This window comes from Suricata suricatta, chromosome 1 (genome assembly GCF_006229205.1).
Source record: "Suricata suricatta isolate VVHF042 chromosome 1, meerkat_22Aug2017_6uvM2_HiC, whole genome shotgun sequence".
In the NCBI taxonomy this organism is placed as follows: Eukaryota; Metazoa; Chordata; class Mammalia; order Carnivora; family Herpestidae; genus Suricata; species Suricata suricatta.
Window position 1 is genome coordinate 106,480,895 of NC_043700.1, and position 10,450 is coordinate 106,491,344.

A 10,450-nucleotide genomic window follows, 5' to 3' on the forward strand; every position below is an offset into this window, starting at 1 on the left:
ACTTTTTCTGATCAAATGATATTCTTCTGTATGGATGTACCATATTTTGCTTACCCATTCATCAGTTGATAGACATCTGGATTGTTTCAACCTCTGAGTTCTTTTCTTTTTTTAAAAAAAGTTTTTTTAATGGTTACTTATTTTTGAGAGAGTGAGAGAGAAAGAGAGAGAGAGAGAGAGAGAGAGAGAGAGAGAGAGAAAGAGAGAGAGAGAGAGAGACTGATCACAAGCAGGGGACAGACACAGAGAGAGGAAGAGACAGAATCTGAAGCAAGCTCCAGGCTCGGAGCTGTCAGCACAGAGTCTGAAATGGGGACCCACAAACCATGAGCTCATGACCAGAGCCAAAGGCACCTGCTCAACCTGACTGAGCCACCCAGGAGACCCTTGGTCTATTGCTTTAAAAATCCATTATTTACAATGTGTTCCTGATTCTTTAATTATCCAAGAAAATGCAAAATTATCTTGCCTCTTGGTGAACAAATTCCTCAACTAATTCCTCATTATATGAAGAATGAGGTCCAAATTTTAAAGTCCAAATGACACACAGGATCTTTTAAGATTTGACTTCTGACCAACTTTCTAGCTTACTTCCCACTACTCTGACTCCTACATCCAATACTTCAAGTAAATTGAAATTTCCCAACCATGGGCAAAACCTTTAGTCAGACTTGAAATTGCAGGCCTACTTCTGCCTCTCACCATTTTATATGACCTTTAGCGTCATTAACTGTAGTATGAAATCCTAAAATTTATTTTGCAGAGATGTTGATAGGGTTAAGTAAGATACAGTTAAGGTTAAGTGAGGTAAGTTAAGGTTAAGTAAGAATCAGTTTACTGTTCTCTTGGTGGGGACTACTGAGTTGCCAGCAGCAGTGATCTCCAAATATGATACTTCCAGTATTTCTTTTTTTTAATACATTTTTTGATGCTTATTTATTTTTGAGAGAGAAACAGACAGAGTGTGAATCAGGGAGGTGCAGAGAGAGAGGGAGACACAGAATCCGATTCAGGCTCCAGACTAGTGGTCAGCACAGAGCCCGACGTGGGGCCGGACGAACCGTGAGATAATGACCTGAGCTGAAGTTGGACATTCAACCAACAGACCCACCCAGGTGCCCCAATACTTCCAGTGCCCTGAGAACAAATGCTTTTGCAAAAGCCATGTAACCTCTCCGGGCATCATTATTTCCTCATTCATAGAATGGGGGTGGCTGGCACCGCCTCGTGTAGTTCTCCAGGGGATTGAGATAAGCAATCTCAATCTCAATCTCTCCAAATCTTTCTTTGGTTTTGGAAAGCTTTTCCTTCAGTGTTGCTTACTTCCAACTCCCTTTTCAAGCCAGTGTTGCGCCTGTTACTCATGTCCAATCCCCCATTATCTTATCACCAATAATCTCATTTTTTTTCTTCCCCTACAACCTGATTGAAAATTCAAAATGATGAGAAAGTGCACACAAATTCATGACACCCCATAAGTCATTAGACTTTATAACCGGAATTCTATATTATTAATTTTTAAAAAATAGTTCACAGCTTCAAAACCCTAAAGTATAAGACTTCAAACAAAGAGGCAGACATGAATAAATCAGTGTTCTTGGAAAATCTACATCTGGGGAACTCTTACTCACTTGACAATTTCGAAATGCTATTATTTTCTGGCTGGCTTTTTTTTTAAGGTTATTTTATTTTCCAGTTTAAATCCAATCTCTTTCAAAGATTTCTCTCAACATGGTTGAGTAAGTACAAGAGTTTTCTACATAGTCTAATTGAGAAAGACCCTAGGTCGAAGTTGACTTGGTTGAGAGAAATCTGCCGCCGTGACTGCCTGCCAGACACACAGCACATGACCTGCGGCCGGTCACGGTCACGGTCATGGTCGGGGGGGGGGGGGGGGGGGGGGGGGGGGGGGTGGGTAGCAGAGCAATCTAGGGGGCGGCCAGTTTGCAGTCATCTCCCCCGTCCTTTACCTGCTAAGAACCGCAACACATTAGAACTGGAGGGGACTTTACTGATCCCATTGTCCAATATCCTCATTTCACAAAGGAAGAAACTGAGGACCAGAAGGGGAAGGGCTCTGCTAGGCTTGCCCAGGAAGTTGATGGCACGGCTAGAAAAGAACTCAGGCTCTCTGCCGACAGTCTAACACTTTTGCCACCATGTCACACTTTTCCCCTTTCAAGGTGTTTTTCCTCTGACAAGCAGCTGAAATGACTTCTCCTTCCATGTCTTGTCTGCCTTCATTTTTGGCTGGTAGGTCTCTCTCCCTCTCAACCTGCTTCCTACCCTCTTTTTCTCCCTGCTATCTTTCCTTACATTTTTCCATTTCCATAAAATACAGCAAAAGGATGTATAATATACCTCAAGATCATAGAAACAAGGAAAGGAATAAACAAGGGTAAAATTATAAGGAGAGAGGAATGAGATTAAAAATGTGGATTATATTAAGCTAAATACTTGCTAGAGGGACAAGTCCCCAATTTGCCTCCAAGTGTTCTAATGGTGAAGATACGATACACAGGATTCTTTCTAGTAGATCAATTACTTAAGATGACAGAGTTATTCTTCATACTGAAACCAGATGGTAATATTCTTCAGAGGTTCCTCATAAGAAAAACATTGAGGTGTTTTTTTCCCCCTTTAGATTATCTGGCCTGGAACAGGCTGAAAAGATAAGCCTTTAGAAGTTTAATTGGTACTCACTGTTTTAAGTCTTAGCCCAAATCACAAAGGCGGTAAAAGGCCATCCTAAAACTTATGTGAACGAAACCTCCTTGCTCGTCCAGAGGCCCAGGCACTGTGTACTATCACCCTGCTGCAATGCATCCAACAGGAGAAGATTGGATTGTGGTGGGAAAGAGACCCACTGAGACCCTCACTTTTCTTGAGACCTCCTGGATAGTTTGAGCCAGAACACATCAGAGAGCTAGCAGGAAAGGGTCTGGGTATTTCTTGGTAATTCAAAGAAGTTTATTCATCATTAGATGCTTTCCATGTATCTTCTCTCTTTCTATTAACACAGATAATGAGGAGTAAGTGCAAATTCTTAACAACCAGGTAGTTAATACATATATTCATATATATAGAGAGAAATATTGGAGTGCCTGGGTGGTTGAGTGTCCAACTTTTGATTGCCATTCAGGTCATGATCTCACAGTTGGAGCCCCGTGTCTAGCTCTGTGCTGATGACATGGAACCTGCTTAAAATTTTCTCCTTCCCTCTCTCCCTGCTTCTCTCTCTTTCTCAAAATAAATAAGTAAATTTTAAAGGGAGAGAGACAGAAAAATCATCATCATCATCATAATATTGTAAAAGTTAACTCTCTTTAAGTTTTTCTCCACATGCAGGTTGCCCACTTTTCCTCCAGGGGCGCTATGGCCATAATAGCAATAATGAGAAATCTGCTTTCATTATCACATAGTATTCTTTAGGTTTTGAGTTATATCTTAAATAAAATTTTGTACTACAGAATAATTCTATGTATTGAATGTATATAGGGGAAGTGTATCAGAATACAACTGAAATAAGGAAAGTACAAGAGAGGTAGAAGCCATCACCCCACTGATCTTTCCCAGAGAGGAAAGGCCCTGAGTCTCCAAAGGCCAAGACAAACTTTCCCTGAACTTAATGCCCTCTGCTACTCACTACCAAAGTGAAGGGTGTTGACTTGCAAACTCAGGTGGTTCCAGACAGAAACGGTCTCCAGTGTGCAAGGCACATGCTCACAGTGTTGTGCAAACTCCGGGGGTAAAACTGGACTTTTGAGCACCCATCACATTCTCTTATTACGTTTTCTTAAGTCACATTTCTTCCTCTTGAACTGCTCATTTAACTAAACTTTTGTAGGTATTCATTTTGGAGTGTGACTCTTTTTTTTACCTACTTATCTGCGCTTCTTGTATTTACATGGAATAGTTGATACTGTTTATATTTACCTCAGGTCCCTCCAAGATCAATAAGGAACATTTGTCAGTATGATGAGATCTTTTAAGACAGAGCTATTTGCAGCTCGGAGCATGGAGCCTGCTTTCTATTCTGTCTCCTTTCCTCTCTGCCCCTCCCCTGCTCTCTCTCTCTCTCTCAAAAAAAAAAAAAAAAAAGACAGGTCTATGTGCTTGCTCTCTCTCAAATTAAAAAAACAAAAACAAAAAACATGTCCATTTGGGAAAGGGTCTAAGGTAACTTAGGCCCACCCCAAAATGCAAGGTCAAGGGCAAGGGAAGGAGATATTCCGATTTCTAAGAGGGAGATTGGGGACACAACCTTGGGTGTCTGGTGATATCACTGGAGAGCAGTGGGTGACAGGATAAGGGAGGTGCCTGGCTCAGCTTGTCCCTCTCACTGCCTTGGAAAGGGCTTAGTCTTGCCAGAGTCTTTAAGAAAGCCCTGGGTCTCAACATCACTGTTCCAACCAAAAACCTAGTGAGGAGGTGGATAGCCCTCTCTGTTCTGTCGGTTTTTGCTCAGGGAGGGATTGAGGGTTGGCTAAAAGCTCCTTGTCCTCTGTGGTTTGTAAATAAATTATGCCTTTGAGAAAAAAAATTCTTCCTAGAATTTAGAATTTTCAGAGAGGTCTAAAGTGAAAATGTTCGGAATCAAATAACGATTTTTTTCCTCTATGGCAGTTATCAGTTTATGGATGAGTTTTTAATTTGCAATATTAAGAGCACAAAAACTCATTTCGCTTTTACAAAACCATATGCTGTCCATCTTTTGGAAAAATATCTCCAATAAATATGGCTACACAACTCTAGGATAATGTGGTGGTTTGTGGTCGTTTTTAGAGCAGTTCTAGGAAATTAACACAATGAAAAAACACCGCCTCTGCCCTTTAGGAAATTTATAATCTCCCACATGGAAGTGGATGGATCAAGGAGGACCTTAAGACCTGTGCTAACAAAAGCTTCAAAAGCATAAAAGGCAAGAGAGTGAGAGATAATCTCTGTGAACAAGAAAAGCCTCAAGTATGAAGTAGCTTGTGAGTGTCCAAAGAGTTGACAGGTAGAAATGGGGAGTTGTGATGGAAAGGTATTCCGAGAAGAGGGAATTAAGGGAGAAAAAGAGCCCAAAGTTAAGATGCTCAGAGGATCTCAAATGGTTCAGATTGAGTAAATTCCACCTATGGAATAGAGTTCTGGAAAAGCAGGTTAGTATTATTAGAAAAGCCCAGAAACAATGTGTATATTTTAAGATATTTCTATGGCAGAGAAATTGTGAGCTGGTATCAAGATTATCCAGCCTAGTTTTATATAGAGAAAAGGAAATTAAAGGACGGCTTTACTGTACCAAGATCAGAAAGCTAAGTCTGGAATGAAGTCAGCACTAAAATCCAGATCTGTTGTTTAGTAATTAAGTCATCTTTGCAATAATTTTCTGTCTTTCAAATACTCCTTACTCTCTGGCGTAATTTTTTAAACTTTTACTACTAAATATCAATTAACTGCTACTTTTTGAGCCCCAGTTATTTACATTTAATATTAATTACCTACCTGGCTATGGGTTAGAACACACACAATAAATCTTTTCATAAAAATTCCTAGTGGTGTTTCCGGGCACCCTCCCAACCTTCTCCTCCATCTTTCCCAAACTTCAATAGCCCCTAAAATAAACCTAAAAAAGTAACCATTTAAAATGTTTTATTTCTAATATTATGCTACATATTAAAATTTTCAATACAGGAAATTAAAAAAAGGAAAGTGACCCATTATTTCACAACTCTGCTAATTCCTATTGGCTTTTTAAAAAATGAAATACAAGCAACATAAGAAAACTCAAATACTTCAGAAAAATAAGCAGTATAAATAGTAAGTCGAATCTCTCCTTATTTTTTTTAAATGTTTATTTTTGAGAGAGAGAGAGAGAGAGAGAGAGAGAGAGAGAGAGAAGCAAGGGAGGGGCAGAGAGAGAAGGAGACACAGAATCCAAAGCAGGCTCCAGGCTCTGAGCTGCCAGCATAGAACTTGACGCGAAACTTGAACTCATGAACCAATCATGAGATCATGACTTGAGTCGTATTTGGACTCAACTGACTGAGCCACCCAGGCACCCCTTGGAACTCTCCAGGTCTTTCTCCAAATATACATCCAACAAATTCTTGTTTGTCTTTCCAGAAAAAACAAACCAAACCCAACAAACAAAAAATTTGCAATTGTAGAAGTTTTTCTCAGTGTAACACTATACATAATGTTTTCCCTTGCTTTTTTATTTTTCTTAAAGACAATCTGGAATCTTTTAATATTACAAGCTACAGAACCATTCCTTTTTTTAAAAAGCTTTATAATATACCATTTTAAGGATATGCCATCATTTAGTTAAGCAGCCCCCATTATTTCCAGTGTTTTGTTATTACAGTGCTGAATAAATCTCACACATACATCTAGAATGTTTACCAAGTGTGTCTTCAGAGTAAGTTGCTAGTTGTAGAAATACTAGGAATTATCATGCAAGATTCCCCAGCTAACAACCCTTTAACACGCCCCCTCTCCACTGCAGGTAGAATCTAAGCCAAATATCTTATCTTGATTTACCAGGTTTTCCAGACTTATACTGTTTGTTTCTTTAGCCTGGCAGTTACTCTTAATTTATAACCTGGAGATATGCCAGCCTTTCTTCTTTAATCCTGCAAACCCCTTCCTTACCCCAGGGCCTTTGTACTTGCCCTTGCTTCTTAAAACCTGCTGTGAGAGTCAGCTGTCTCTGTCATTTTGGTTTCAAATCAAAGGTTTCTCCTCTGTGAAGCCGAAAGAGCTTAAATGAGCCCTTCAACCCCCTCACATCATACTGATTTATTTTCATCTTAGCACTTACCTCTACATGAAATCGTTCTGTCTTCCCCTCTGAAATGTGAGCTCCACAAGAGCAAGAGCCCTATCTCTTTTCTTCTCCACTGAGTCTCAACAGCTCAGAAGAGCACAGGCTCAAGGAATCTGGTAAATAAATGGTCAGAGGATAAATGGGTTTAAAACGATCAGAGAGGTGGGCAACTTGCTTTCCAGAAAGAGTCACCAGTTTTTACTGCCACTGACAGTGCCTGAATACCCTGGAAAGCACTTAGTCCTATGAAGCATTTACCATTTTTTTATAATGGTCCATTTTATTTTATTTTATTATGTTTTTTTAGTTTTTCAACATTCATTATTTTTTTTATTTCTTTCCTTTTTTAAAAATTTAATTTATTGTCAGATTGGCTTCCATATAACACCTAGTGCTCATCCAAACAAGTGCCCTCCTCAATGCCCATCACCCATTTTCCCCTCTCCATCACCCCCATCAACCCTCAGGGTTTTTTTCAGTATTTAAGAGTCTCTTATGTCAGATCATAATTGTGTGGTTCATGGGTTTGAGCCCCACGTTGGGCTCTGTGCTGACATCACGGAGCCTGCTTGGGATTCTCTCTCTCCCTCTCCCTCTCTGCCTCTCCCCAGCTCTCGCTCTCTCTCTCTCTCAAAAATAAAATAAACTTTAAAAAAAGAGTCTCTTATGGTTTGTCTCCCCTACTCTCTGTTTATAACTATTTCCCCCCTTCTACTCCCCCATGGTTTTCTGTAAAGTTTCCCAAGACCCCATATGAGTGAAAACATATGGTATCTGTCTTTCTCTGACTGACTTATTTCACTTAGAATAATACCCTCCAGTTCCATCCACATTGGTGCAAATGGCAGGATTTCATTCTTCCTCATTGCCAAGTAATATTTTATTGAATATATAAGCCACATCTTCTTTATCCATTCATCAGTTGATGGACATTTAGCCCCTTTTCATAATTGGGCTATTGTTGGAAGTGCTACTATAAACAAAGTGCATCAGCATTCCTGTATCCCTTGGGTAAATTCCTAGCAGTGAGGAACCTCCACACGGTTTCCCAGAGCCCAGAGCGGCTGCAGCAATTTGCATTCCCACCAATGGCACAAGAGGGTTCCCATTTCTCTCCACAGTCAGCATCTATAGTCACCTGATATGTTCATTTTAGCCACTCTGACAGGTGTGAGGTGGTATCTCAGTATGCTTATGATTTGTATTTCTCTTGTAATTGTTCACTTTAAAGGTAAAAAATGGGAACTTATCTCCTTTCTTGGAGTAATTTTTCTTTAGACACTGTTAAGAACGAATCAGATATTTGTTTCTAACATAACTTCATATCCATCTTTGAAAAATAAACGGGCAATAAAAACTGTAAAATATTTATTTTATTTAATTTTTTTAATGTTTATTTGTTCTTAGAGAGAGAGAGAGAGAGAGAGAGAGAGAGAGACAAAGTGTGAGTGGGGGAGGGGCAGAGAGAGAGAGGGAAACACAGAATCTGAAGCTGGCTCTAGGCTCTGTGCTGACAGCTCAGCACCTGGGGCTTGAACTAACAAAGTACGAGATCATGACCTGAGCAGAAGTTGGATGCTTAACTGACTGAGTCACCCAGGCACCCTTAAAAACTGTTATTTAAATAAGAAACATAGTAAGTAAGAATTTTTCATACTAGTTTGAAATTGATGTGATGACCAATAAGAGAATGGAATTTCAAAATCAATCTTTTTAAGACAAAAAAGACTTCTCCTTATAATATACAGCAAAACATTTGCTGGAATTTGATTCCTTTGTCACTTCCCTTCCTTTTTTCATTTATTTAGTCAGCCATTCATTCACCTTACAAATATTTATTGATAACTCACAGTTCCAGGTACTAGTAAAATATTTATCTCTCCCCCATCTTCTAGGTCAATGTCGCCAAGTCTTTTTGTCTTGGCTTTATTTTTATTTATTTATTTTTAATGTTTTATTTGTGTTTGAAAAAGCACAAGTGGGGGAGGGGCTGAGAGAGGGGGACACAGGATCCCAAGGTTCTGGGCTGATAGCAGTGAGCCTGATGTGGAGCAGGAACTCAGGAAGATCATGAAGTCAGCCCAAGTCCCAAGCTCAGCCAAGTCACACAGGTGCCCCTGGGCTTTATTTTTAAATTCACTCTGACTTATACTGCAGAAGTATCTAGAATGACAACTCTTAAATGCAGACAAGAGGAAAGTCTATACATGAAATCTTTGGGAGAATCAACTTCTAAATTAATTTGCTAATCAACAAGTTTAGCTGTTTTATTTATGTAATAGTGTACTGGATTTTTCTCCTTTTTTAATCTTTTTTTTTTACATTTATTTATTTTTGAGAGACAGAGCATGAACAGGGGAGGGAAAATGAGAGAAAGAGACACAGACTCTGAAGCAGGCTCCAGGCTCTGAGCTAGTGGTCAGCACAGAGCCCAGATGAGAAGCTTGAACCCACAAACTGTGAGATCATGACCTGAGCCGGAGCCCAATGCTTAACCAACTGAGCCACCTAGGCCTCCCATTTTATCCTTTTTAAAAAATGTTTTATTTATTTTTGAGAGAGAGACAGAGTATGAGTGGGGGAGGGGCAGAGAGAGAGTAGGAGGCACGGAATCTGAAGCAGGCTCCAGGCACTGAGCTGTCAGCACAGAGCCCAAGGTGGGGCTCCAGCTCACAGAACTGTGAGATCCTGACCTGAGCTGAAGTTGGAGGCCTAACTAACTGAGCCACCCAGGTGCCCCAATTGTACTGGATTTTTCCAAGTTTTCCTTAATTTCTTATTATAGCTTACTCTTTTAGAGATATTTCTCCCACTTCCCCCTTTTCAATGGTTCCAAGCAACTTGACTTTGAATGAAAATATCCTCTCCTTGGAGTAGAGGTGTGGTAGGGAAATGTGCCCCAGAAGAAGGGAATTTTCTTCGTGGTCCTAATGTCCACCTAATTTTTAAAGCATAGGTTCCTTATTATATTTTAAGCTTACAATTACATCCATAGAGTAACTATTAGATACCTCCATGTCTCATATATCTCATTTTTTCCTAAAGTTGTGGAGAATAAGTGGAGGGACGGAAGGAGTAGAGAATCCTTTTCCTTATGAGAAGAAAGAGGGGGTGTAGATAGACGCTGAGTTTAGGACATTGCTGTGAGACTGGGGGTCAACATTACACGTAGCCTTCCCCTCAACACGATTCTGTTGCACCTACTCGTGAAATACATAAAACAAAATTTCTCATACATATAAATAAAGTTTTTGCATGGGACCAGTTGGTCCAGTTCTTCTATCTGCTAACTTCCTTTCCCCCTTTGTCTCAGTTCATTAACTCTACCTCTCACCGTACCCAAATCTTCCACCTAGCCTCTCTCCTTCTTCCGGCTACTAGTCACTCTTCACTTTCTACCTCTTCATCCTCCGCATCCCCAGGCCGCTGCGGGTGATTGAGCAGAGCTCCGCCGGCTACGGCGCCGCGGGTTTACGTGAGTCAAAGCCGCGGGTGGGGGACCCCGAGGGTAGGGCAGGGGCCAAGAGGTCGGAAGTGCATTTCTTTCACGTGTGATCTCAAAGCAAATCTGCCTGGAGTTCTGTTGGCTGGAGAGCTGGCAGGTTTTACTATTTCAATCTCGCTTAGCAGCCAAGC